We start from the raw sequence: 12,236 nt of genomic DNA, 5'->3' as shown, positions 1-12,236 counted from the left end.
ATAAGGATAACTATAAAAATGATGAAGAAAAAGGAAAAGGGTGGAGAAGAAAAATAAGAATGAAGAAGATGGAAATGATGACAATGATCTTGAAGAAGAATATGAAGAAAAAACAAAAAAGATAGTGGTGCAGAAGACGAAGAAGAAAAAGAAGGAGAAGATGAAGAAGAGGTAGAAGAATTTGATTATGATGATGATGATAATGATGATGAAGATGCAGAAGAAGTTGAAGAAGAGGTAGAATGATTTGATGAAGTTGATGATGAGTATGAGGATGAAGAAGAAGTAGAAGACGAAGAAGAGGGAGAAGTAGAATAAGTATAAGAAGAAGAGGAAGGAGATAAAGAAGAGGTAGAAGAATTTGATGATGAAAGATAAGTAGAAGAAGAGGTAGAAGAAAGAAAGAATTAGAAGAGAAAAAAAGTATAAAAAAGAGGTAGAAGACGAAACAGGTAGAAGCAGAGGTAGAAGAAGAGGTAAACGAAGAGGTAGAAGAAGAGATAGGAGAAGAGATAGAAGAAGAGGTAGAAGAAGAGATAGAAGAAGAGGTAGACGAAGAGGTAGAAGAAGAGATAGGAGAAGAGGTAGAAGAAGTGATAGAAGAAGAGGTTGAAGAAGAGGTAAAAAAAGAGGTAGAAGAAGAGATAGAAGAAGAGGTAGAAGAAGAGATAGAATAAGAGGTAGAAGAAGAGGTAGAAGAAGAGGTAGAAGAAGAGGTAGTAGAAGTGATAGAAGAAGAGGTTGAAGAAGAGGTAAAAAAAGAGGTAGAAGAAGAGATAGAATAAGAGGTAGAAGAAGAGATAGGAGAAGAGGTAGAAGAAGAGGTAGTAGAAGTGATAGAAGAAGAGGTTGAAGAAGAGGTAAAAAAAGAGGTAGAAGAAGAGATAGAATAAGAGGTAGAAGAAGAGATAGAATAAGAGGTAGAAGAAGAGGTAGAAGAAGAGATAGGAGAAGAGGTAGAAGAAGAGGTAGAAGAAGAGGTAGAAGAAGAGATAGGAGAAGAGATAGAAGAAGAGGTAAAAGAAGAGGTAGAAGAAGAGATAGAAAAAGAGGTAGACGAAGAGGTAGAAGAAGAGATAGGAGAAGAGGTAGAAGAAGAGGTAGAAGAAGAGGTAGAAGAAGAGATAGGAGAAGAGGTAGAAGAAGTGATAGAAGAAGAGGTGGAAGAAGAGATAAAAGAGGTAGAAGAGGTAGAAGAAGAGATAGAAGAAGAGGTAGAATAAGACGTAGCAGAAGATAATGATGATGATGATGATGATAATAATAATAATAATGATGATGATGAAAAAGTAGAAGAAGACAAAGAAGAGGTAGAAAAATGTGATGATAATGATGATGATGAGGAAGAAGTAGAAGAAGAGGTAAAAAAAAAGAAGATGATGAAGAAGAAGAAAAAAAAGAAGAGGTAGCAGAATTTGACGATGAGGATGAAGAATAAAAAGAGGTAGAAGAACAAAGTAAAAAAGGAAGTGGAAGAAGACGATGATGATAATAATAACGATGAAGTAGAATAAATCTCTGACCGGATGGAAAAATATATTTGCACTGTTGGATTAAATGTAAAATAAAAATGTAGATTCCTCTTTGATGTAAAATTTTTATTTGAAGGATAAAACACTCTCCTTTAACTACCTGGAACCCTGTAATAGACAGATGTAATGATGAGAAAATCCAAGCAAAGCTACAGATGGTTGTTAAATCACAGGCACAGCATGAGAGGTAAGAAACCAGTGGATGTTTCACAATGTGCACAAATGTGAAAAGGTTACAAAAAATCACCCACTGTGCCCTATTGTATAAGACATATAGTGTATGAGCGGCACTGTCTGCTTGGCTGCAGTGTGAACTATAACTATGTAATGAAACTGGCCAAGTCCTAGGTACAAAACACTATATCACCCTAGTACTCTGGCAAGTATGACAGTAAAGGACTGACATACAATATATCTCAACTAACTATCTGTCATATCTCATTGAGGTTTAAGGCTTCTCAAACACAATTATTCAGTACTAGCCCTAACTCATACATACAAAAATACATAACTGCTCCATACATAAAATACATCCCAAAAACATAAATGCTCCATACATAAAATACATACAAAAAAAACATAAATGCTCCATATATAAAATACATACAAAAATACATAAATGCTCCATATATAAAATACATACAAAAATACATAAATGCTCTATACATAAAATGCATACAAAAAAAACATAAATTCCCCATACATAAAATACATACAAAAAACATAAATGCTCCATACATAAAATGCATACAAAAAAACATAAATGCTCCATACGTAAAATGCATACAAAAAAACATAAATGCTCCATACATAAAATGCATACAAAAAACATAAATGCTCCATACATAAAATACATACAAAAAACATAAATGCTCCATACATAAAATGCATACAAAATAAAACATAAATGCTCCATACATAAAATGCATACAAAAAACACAAATGTTCCATACGTAAAATACATACAAAAAACATAAATGCTCCATACATAAAATGCATACAAAAAAAACATAAATGCTCCATACATAAAATGCATACAAAAAAAACACAAATGCTCCATACATAAAATACATACAAAAATATATAAATGCTCCATATATAAAGTACATTAAAAAAACATAAATGCTCCATATATAAAATACATACAAAAAACATAAATGCTCCATAGTGGCAAATATATTTTAGTGTGTGCATTATATCTTGCTCACACTGAACCATTAGCATATAAGGTGCCAGAAAAATTCTTAGATATTTCTACTAATGTTTTCCCTAATTTAAATATTTTTGCACAAGGCCAATTTCCTCTTTTTTGGGTACGGATGAGGCAGAGGCAAAGAACAAAGTGTGTCACAATGAATCATTCGCTCTGCATCCGAAATGCTATGACTGATCACAAATATAATGCAGTTATGTCTATGGGAGACTGTAATAAGTACAACCGTCAAAAGAAAAGAAGCATACGTAATGCTGGGAGAGACAGTTGGATGTGCCAGGAGGAGCAGTCTTCAAAAAAAGCTATTTTTAACATTTGAAAGTGTATTTCTTGGTTAATACAAACAGAGCAATAGAAATAAGGTCGACACAATGTGTCCATGTCCACAACAGCAACGAGAGTGAGACCCGTAATCCTGATGGTGCTCAGTATACAATCCGGCAAAAAAATCAACCACTGTAAAAATAGAAAAAATGGCACACACTGCTTTTTCTATTTCTGCTGTGAATATATTTCTTAGTTAATCTCACATCAGGTCATCAGTATATGATCAGTGGGGGTCAGATACCCGGACCCGACACTGATCAGTTGCTCCAGCTGCCTCCAGGCGACGGATGTTATGCAGGGTATGCAGTATACTGAGCCGGAAGCAGATGGCTCCAACTACTGCATAGCGGCCGTGCTACAGAACAACAACTGTGCTCCTACTCACTTCCGGAGGCAGCCGGAGCAGCTGTTTGGTGCGAGATCCGGGTGTCGGACCCCCACCGATTATATACTGATGACCTATCCTTTGGATAGGTTATCAGTTGTTCGTGCGTGGAACACTCCTTTAAGCTAGTATATAATGCCCACTGTGACCTTTACCTTAAAAAGATCTCTAAGTAGATAGAAAGGGTAGGGGAGGAATAAGAACATGATAGTAATTACTTATTCATGTATCATTTTTGTAATAGTAAATATTAACAAAAAAAATTTAAAAAATCGGATCAGTTGTTACATCACTGACTTTTATATATATATATATATATATATATATATATATATATATATATATATATATATATATATGAATGAGTCCTAAGTGGTTGCATCACCATACACAATGAATGGCAGGATCAATGTATCTTAAAGGGATTGTCTAGGATTAGAACCAAAGGTTTCTTTTTGTATTTTATTTTTTTCAAAAACATCTCTCTTCACCATGGGTTGTATTTGGTATTGGTGCTGGTTACTGAAAAAAGTGGACCCTTCTTTTCGATTCCTGGTCAACCCTATTAAGATGAGCATTTGTTCATAGCACTTTTAATTGTCTAGCAGTAAAGTAGGTGGAATGACAACAATGATGACTACAGAAGAGACTGGAATATTCAGGGGTAAGGATTTTGAGTATCCCCTGATGCCGAGACAGTCCAAAATGTCTACAATCGAATATTGTAAACACTTCATGGTCGTACCTTACGAGGCATGACCAATATTGGAAAGATCCAATCAACATTATTACAAGCATTTGATAAACAGATTATCATTACTGGTACCAGCCTAAGGCCAGGACCACACCTAGACTTTTTGTAGAACAACTGTTTAATTTTAACTATTGAGCTACAACTGATACATTGAGTTGCATGAAATCTTGTAGACTGCAGCTGTCACTCAAGAGTTAAAATCAATAAGTAGAACTACAATAATTTTAGATGTCGCCTTGGCCTTACAATGGTGTCTTCCCTAAGGCCCCATGCACACGACCGTAATTTTGATCCGCAATTATAGACCAAAATACTGATCCATTCATTTCTATGGCCAACGGACACCTTCCCGTATGTTGTCCGGGCCGTAGAAAGCACCTGTAAAAAATAGGACATGTCCTTTTTTTTTTTTATTCTATGGACCGTGCTCCCATACTTTATAATAGGAGCACAGCCCACAAATGCGGGGGACTGTCCGCGGCCATCCGGACCATGATTACAGCTTCGGCCATGTGCAGAGGGCCTTATACTGTGTCTTGGTTTTAAAACCCTCAGATGGTGTGCGCAATAACTACACCTGGTTAGAAGAAGTAGATGTGACAAAATGATTGATCCATAGCTTATCTTAGCGGGTATCAAACATCATGGTCATTATTACATCCATAACCTGCAATTTATGTAATAGCAATTCATGCTCTGTCTTCGAGGGGTTTCCTTCATCCAGGCCATAGTACATGTAGTAGGAAGTCAAAATCAATGAGACTTGTTTAGAAATCTTGAAACAATCTCAAGTCCAATTGAATGTGGTTCACTACTCGCCATAGCATTCAAGAGCTAGTCTTCTAGTAGTAGAATGGATAATCTGGGTTTTATATGAATCTTTCTTAGTAGCTTCCATGGCTGAAATGAAGGGTAAGGAAATCAACTTATTTAGACATCTTGAAGATGTTTCACCACTTGTCCGTCCCATGTAAACTGAGTGTTAAGAATATTCCTACCACTTACCAAATACTTGGTTGTGGCTTAAATCACGATCAACTGGCCAAGCTTATAAATCTTGAAAACTTCTAAAGATGTCTGAACAGGTCCGGCTGATGTTGACTTACCTCTACTAAATATACTATGACATGGACGAATGAAAACCTTACAAGATGACTCTATACTGTACCTGTTGGCAGAAAAAAAAAAAAGGAGCATCCATATGATTCTATCAATATCCCTTACATTTCATGTATGTCTTCATTCACACTTGCTTTACGATGAAATTTCATTGATGTCGTTTTCTGTCGTGTTATATTGATATATTTCAAGGATGGAAAAAGAAACAAGTTCTTTAGGTTTAACTGAGGGCACATTAAGGGGGTTTTCCACCTACTGACAACTGACGACATATCCACTGGATGGGTCATCAGTATAACATTGGTGCGGGTCCAACACCCGGACCCCGGACCAATCAGCCGCTCCAGTGGCCTGCGGGTACCGGATGTTGTGGCACATAAAGCTATGTACGGAGCCGGAAGCAGTTGGCTCCGTACATAGCATAGCCGCCGTGCTGCAGGAATGCAGGTCCGCTCCTATCCGGTGGATAGGTCATCAGTTGTCAGAATGTAGAAAACCCCTTTAAGGAACACAGACAGATAATCAATTACAATTTCAAAATCCCTTTTTTTTTTTTTTTTTTTTTTAATTAAGTAATTTTGTGTTTTTCTTCCCTTAGTCACATTTATTTTTACACTGTGTATTTTTTTTGTAATTTAACTCCATGTACCTGTTATAACATATTTTAATTATTTGGAATACCAATGAAGTATTGTAGGTCCGGGCTGTTTTTTGGTGTTTTCCTATCAATTATGATATTTTGCCTTTACATGACAAGTTTAGCAATTAAATGAGTAGACGTCAGCTCTTCTGACATGTCTGTTTTAGTAAATACTTGTATTCCCCATTAAATAATGATTCTAGTGTATTTTTTATTGATACTTTGCATTGTGCTGTTCCTCTGATATTCCTCCTACAAATGAATGCATAAATTGACAACTAGGTGTTACCAGTTGGGGATGTGTACCTACACAGCCTGACACTGTCCAATCAGTGTTCACAGTCTCAGACTGTGTTGGGACACGCCCCTTTGACAAGGGAAATAGTAACACAGAGTTGTCAATTTATGCATACATTTTAAGGAGGAATATCAAAGGAACGACACAACACAGAGTTATAAGTAAAGATTCTCCAGAATTGTGATTTTAAGGGGAATACAAGTATTCACTAAAATAGATATCTCAGGAGAGCTGACAGGTCCTCCTTCAAGGAGTTATCCCATTAATAATTTTCATACTAAAAGTCCAAAAATTATGTTAAAAGCTGTTTTGTAGTAATCTGCTGTGTATCTAGCACATAAAAATCATCTTGTTTTTGGCTTCCCTTTGTCCCCCTTGGTGCTGCTGCAAATCTGTGCTGCTGGGGAGGGGTTCTGAGTAGAATCAGTCTCCACCCCCCTCTGTTAGCTCACTTTCCCGACAGGTAGGTAACATGGGATCAAGAGTAGTTATGATATCCACAGTACGGACTCCGTAAGAAACAAATGAAAATATAAATAAATCAATTAAGGCTGAGTGGGCATGTGCAGGGTTCATATCTGCTGTCAGGATGCAGAGCTTTATAGTCCTAACAACTGATAAGGAGTCTTTTAAGGTATACTGCCATGCTACTGCAGAGGTTCTGCTCCGTCCTTGACAAGCTGAGAAGGAGTCTCCTCAGCTATACTGCTATGCTACTTGCAGAGGCTCTGCTACTTACCTGACAAGCAGGGTAGAAAGCTTTTTCTTTTGGTTGCTCTGCAGTGAATAAAGTTTCACTATGCAAAGAGCTGGCTGTGGCAAAAGGGACTGAGCCTTATTGTCCACCAAGCACCCAGTTCAGTAGGTGGACCTGCACATTGCTATCCACTTTGAACACCAGTTGGCGCCATACTATGTAAGTAAATGTCATAACTTTTTACTGGATTGTTTTTTAAAAGCATGTAAATAGAACAACATTTTTCATTTTTTATGACCAATACAATGAATATGATATCAAGGAAACATTCACCTTTAACTATCTACATGTCATCAGTGCAGATCTGTACCCCGTGACCTCCACTGATTACCAGAACGAAGGAGCTTGGTGCTTTTTCATCTTCCAATCTTCAAATCTCTGTTGTCAGAATTTAACATTCATAGAAATAGGACTACATGTGCATTACAGACCCACTCCAGTGAATTGGAGATTCTGACTACAGACTCAAAGACCTTTGGATCTCCAACTAAAAAAGACGAAGAAGCAAGCCACCCAGAGTTGCTCCATGGTCCCTTTGATTTAGTGATCGGTGGAGGTCACAAGGCGCAAACCTCACCAAGGACATCTGATATGTCTCTGTAATATTTCAGAAGAACCTTCCCTTTAAGGGATGATTGAAACCATAAGGCAAGACCTTAGTAAGACACCTTCACCTCCTCCCCTTTCACACACAAAAAGTTGGTTGGTTGGTTGGTTGGTTGGTTGTTTCTTTCTTTTTGTAATTTTTTGGGCATCTCATATTAAAGAAGCTTCAATATACAAGTATCTCAAAACCAGTCATTCCACTATTTCCAGCATTAAAAGCCAGTATCACGTATTTTCCATTGTACCCACTACAAACAATAGACACGCAACAACCCCAATAAGTCCTCAGCATTACTTGTGCGGCTCTGTCTTCTACAGCTGTAATTCTTTAACAATTACAAATGTATCACAAAGGCGTGGAACAAAGACATAAAATAGAACAATTCAAGGAAAAAAAGAATAAAGTCATTTTGTTTATAAAGCAAAGACACAAAAAAGCCAGTGAAGAATCTCCAGACAAAAGACATAATATAAAACAAAAACCCTCCGTCTGACAACACACAAAACACATCTGTCAAAATAATCTGGAAATAATTCTTCAATGTATCCATTCAAAACGTACTCATTTGGATTAACATTGTTGACATGACAATAATACCCTGTATGTACCATTTGTGCTTTCTCAATCCAGGGGAATAAAAAAGGTACAGATGTAGCAGAGCTGAATATACCATTTTATGGCTTTTGTTGTGCACCATGATTATTATTGAGTTAGGATTTTGTCAGTTGTACCAAATGATAAACTTACTTCTGCTACATAGACAAACTCGACATGCTACAGATGTAGAAGAGCTGAATTTGGAATTGAGCTGCCTCCTTTGTGTGTCGTGGTAACTCGCTGAGTTAAGGTAACCTAGTTGATTTACCTGCAGTCTAATGGACAATTTAGCACTGCTACATTTGTATATTTTCATGTCACTACTTGTTACCAATAATTAAAAAGATAGTAGATTACTGATGATAGATAGATAGATAGAGAGAGAGAGAGAGAGAGAGAGAGAGAGAGATAGATAGATAGATAGATAGATAGATAGATAGATAGATAGATAGATAGATAGATAGATAGATAGATAGATATGAGATAGATAGATAGATAGATAGATAGATAGATAGATAGATAGATAGATAGATAGATAGATAGATAGATAGATAGATAGATAGATAGATAGATAGATAGATAGATAGATATGAGATAGATAGATAGATAGAGAGAGAGAGAGAGATAGATAGATAGATAGATAGATAGATAGATAGATAGATAGATAGATAGATAGATAGATAGATAGATAGATAGATAGATATGAGATAGATAGATAGATAGATAGATAGATAGATAGATAGATAGATAGATAGATAGATAGATAGATAGATAGATAGATGGATGGATGGATGGATGGATGGATGGATGGATGGATGGATAGATAGATAGATAGATTAGATAGATAGATAGATAGATAGATAGATAGATAGATAGATAGATAGATAGATAGATAGATAGATAGATAGATAGATAGGTAGGTAGGTAGGTAGGTAGATAGATAGATAGATAGATAGATAGATAGATAGATAGATAGATAGATAGATAGATAGATAGATAGATAGATAGATAGATAGATAGATGATAGGGTGTTATGTAAATATTAGACAGTCAAGATACATAATTTTGTTGGTATTGAATAGCGTCAATGCAGAATGTTGACCTCTACTATGGACAGTATTAAGAGCAGACATTTAATGGATAGACTTAAAGACTAAGCAACTTATTTTACATTCAGAAAGTGGAGACATTATTGTTGGCTGACTTTGGTATAAAGAAGATGATGCTATATGTATCTGTCAATTTCGAGAATATAGCAACGTGCGCTGATGGAACAAGCGATTTTGTGTTGACTATTGGCTTTTAGATAAAAACTTCAAGCAATGATAAGCACAAAAGGGGTTTTAAGCTGATGGGATTGATGGGGTTGTGGATGGCGAATGGGCAACAGGTTGGTGGGAAATGCAGACTCCATGGCACAATCCTACAGGTGATATCAGCTATGCCATTCCAAGCAGAAGCTGGGCAGCCAGCTGTGGTAGCCTGCAGTGATTTGGGCTATAGTGTATGCCTAGTCTGCATAGAGTAAACAACATTTCAGCACCATGGACAGCAATCTGCTATGGCAGGCAACAAATCAGTAGCAATGTAATACAAACAGTATACAACCCATAAAAGTCATTAGCAATAAAATACCCAGACAACTCATTCTGTATCTCATTGGAAGATAATAGCAGATGGCAAAAAGCTGCAACCACTGCACCAAAATATGAAAAAAAGCACTACAACTGAATAGAGAGAAGGCACAATATAAAATATACATGAGCCATTTGCAAGAACAAATCACAATAAATGCTGCCTTCTTTTATCAAGCATTTTCAGATGTAGCAGAGCTGGGTTTGTCATTTGGTACAACGCATGATCATATCCATAGGACTGCAGTTCAACCCTAGTTAGAGTAACTCATTTAGTTATCACAGTGCAAAAAGAGTGAAGGGCCAATGTTAGCTCTGCTACATCTGTGCACAATTATTCTCCTTTACGGACATATTACATTAGCAATAAATACATTTTAACCATAAATAATTGTCAGAACAGTATAAAGTCTATTTACTATTCAGTCCCTATAGTAACAGAGACCAAGTGCAAACCCCAAAGTCTCTTTAGTGTGTCCAGCCAGCAATTAGTGAGTCAATAATGTCATAACCTTACCTGCTCTGTGAAGCATATTCACACTATATACCCCCCACCCTCCCTCTCCGCTGTTCCATATGTTATTGTGCAGAGTCAGAAGAAGGAGCTTTACAAATAAGACTGCACCTTGTCTATTCCAGCATGATTCTAGGGCAACAGGCTTTGATCATTTAGGTCACATCATTACATATGACTTCATCCTTGTTCTCTTGCAGCATAGGATGAGGGGAATACTGTAGGTGGTCTCCTAGTCAACATGAGTAGGATGCAGCAAGGATTCCCTCATCTACTACTCCTGGTAGGGAACAATACATAATTAAATATAGTAACCCCCTGTATGGTATCCTTGGTGGTGCTGTACCTCTATCAGTAAGCCATAATCCTCTTGTAGGTTTCACAGATGCTGGGGGGGGGGGGGGGGGGGGAGCAGCAGCTCTTGCACCTGAAGGCAGCCTGGACTGTGGATCTGCAGACTGCAGCTGGGATGCCAGCTCTGGGTACACATGTCTTGTCTGTGGGCTCCTGCTTTGATTTACATCCTAATTGAATTAGACCACTGTTGGCACAACATGCAGTTGCTTGTCTATTGTTATCAAAACCACTGCAATAAAAAATGGGGAAAAAAAAATAGTCACCTAATAGTAGCCTGGATGGGCTATGGGCATGATTTTGCCAGTCCCTTTAATTAAGGACTGTCTAAACCCCCCACACAGGCATCTTTCCCTTGAGAGAAGAAGAGGTGGTGATGGGGGGGGGGGGAAGCTTTCTGCCCCACCCCTATTAGGAGCTGGATACCCCATACATGGGATATGAGGGTGAATACACATAAAATGCATTGCCAGTGTTTGCAGTAGGTGCTTACCTGCCAGTGCTTGCATTCTTTGAATGAGGCAGATCTGGGTGATGAAAAAAAAAATCATTCATCCCCTTCCTGTTGTAATTCGCCTAGTCACAGCCCTTCCAGGCTCATATTCCCTCCCTGTCATACTCCAGTTGCAGATCCAGGAGAGTTTCTGGGTCACAAGCTCCTGGGTCCTGGTCCTGGATGGAGATGCTTGCTCCCAGTCTTGGCTTGTGAAAATATGTCCCTCTCTCTCTATCTCTCCCTCTTTCCCTCTCTCTCTCTTTCTCTGCCCCCCACCCTCTCCCTCTCTCTCTCCTTTGCTTCTCTGCCTCTCATTACTACTGCATGCTGAGAGGGAAAGAAGCCTGTCCTGGAATTCACTTACTCTTTCTGTATGCTACACAGCAGATAGATGGCAGCCAGGATCCTTCTGAAACTGCAAGAAATGGGAAAATTCTAAGACATAATCCAGAAGCAATGTCACCTGCTTAGCTGCACTATCCCCTCTGTACTATAATAACCTTCAATGCTTAATAATAAAAAAAAAAGCATCTCTGTGACTGCAATACAACAGCAGGGCATTGGAGATGTCTGTAGGTTTGTAGTGGGGTTGGTGTGATGAATGTTAGATGTAAGTAATGCAGTGATATGACAGGTTCAGCACTGCTACATCTATAGGATGCTTCATTATAGGGATCAGGGTAAAACATTTATGATTACTACGGTACATTTTATAGTTTGGTGCAAAGACAAACCTATCAGGAGGATTGCAGCAAGCCAGTGACTACTCTGTGTGGGGTGAGAGAGGAGGAGAAATGCACATTTAGTAAAAAAATCTAGCCACAATGAATAAGGCAAAGGAAATCTGGATGATATTGACTTGCAACATTGTATCAAAATAGATATTATCAGTAATAAAATAATCGTTGTTTATAAGAAAGGTGTGAAATATTTTTGATTACTATGTTTACAAAATAAACAATATTAGTATGTATTCTTATTATTTTATTATGATTATTATGATTATTAT

At 37.4% G+C, this 12,236-nt stretch overlaps 1 protein-coding gene across 4 annotated transcripts in view; it reads right to left on the bottom strand.

Moving 5' to 3' along the window:
* Window positions 1–11,648, bottom strand: part of SYT3 (synaptotagmin 3) — a 169,138-nt gene extending 157,490 nt beyond the window's left edge. Inside the window, exon 1 of one of the 4 annotated variants that reach the window (XM_075840238.1) lies at window positions 11,225–11,648. The gene's annotated coding sequence lies outside the window, so the exon portion shown is untranslated. Of the gene's footprint in view, window positions 1–10,380; window positions 10,410–10,488; window positions 10,593–10,723; window positions 10,742–11,224 lie in introns of those variants that run through there. The other 3 variants (XM_075840242.1, XM_075840241.1, XM_075840240.1) reach the window with 3 other exon arrangements.
* Window positions 11,649–12,236: the final 588 nt, after the last annotated feature.

The sequence above is a fragment of the Rhinoderma darwinii genome, chromosome 10 (genome assembly GCF_050947455.1).
Source record: "Rhinoderma darwinii isolate aRhiDar2 chromosome 10, aRhiDar2.hap1, whole genome shotgun sequence".
Classification (NCBI taxonomy): domain Eukaryota; kingdom Metazoa; phylum Chordata; class Amphibia; order Anura; family Rhinodermatidae; genus Rhinoderma; species Rhinoderma darwinii.
Note: the sequence above shows the minus strand (reverse complement) of the source record. Positions and strands in the feature narration are given on the sequence as shown.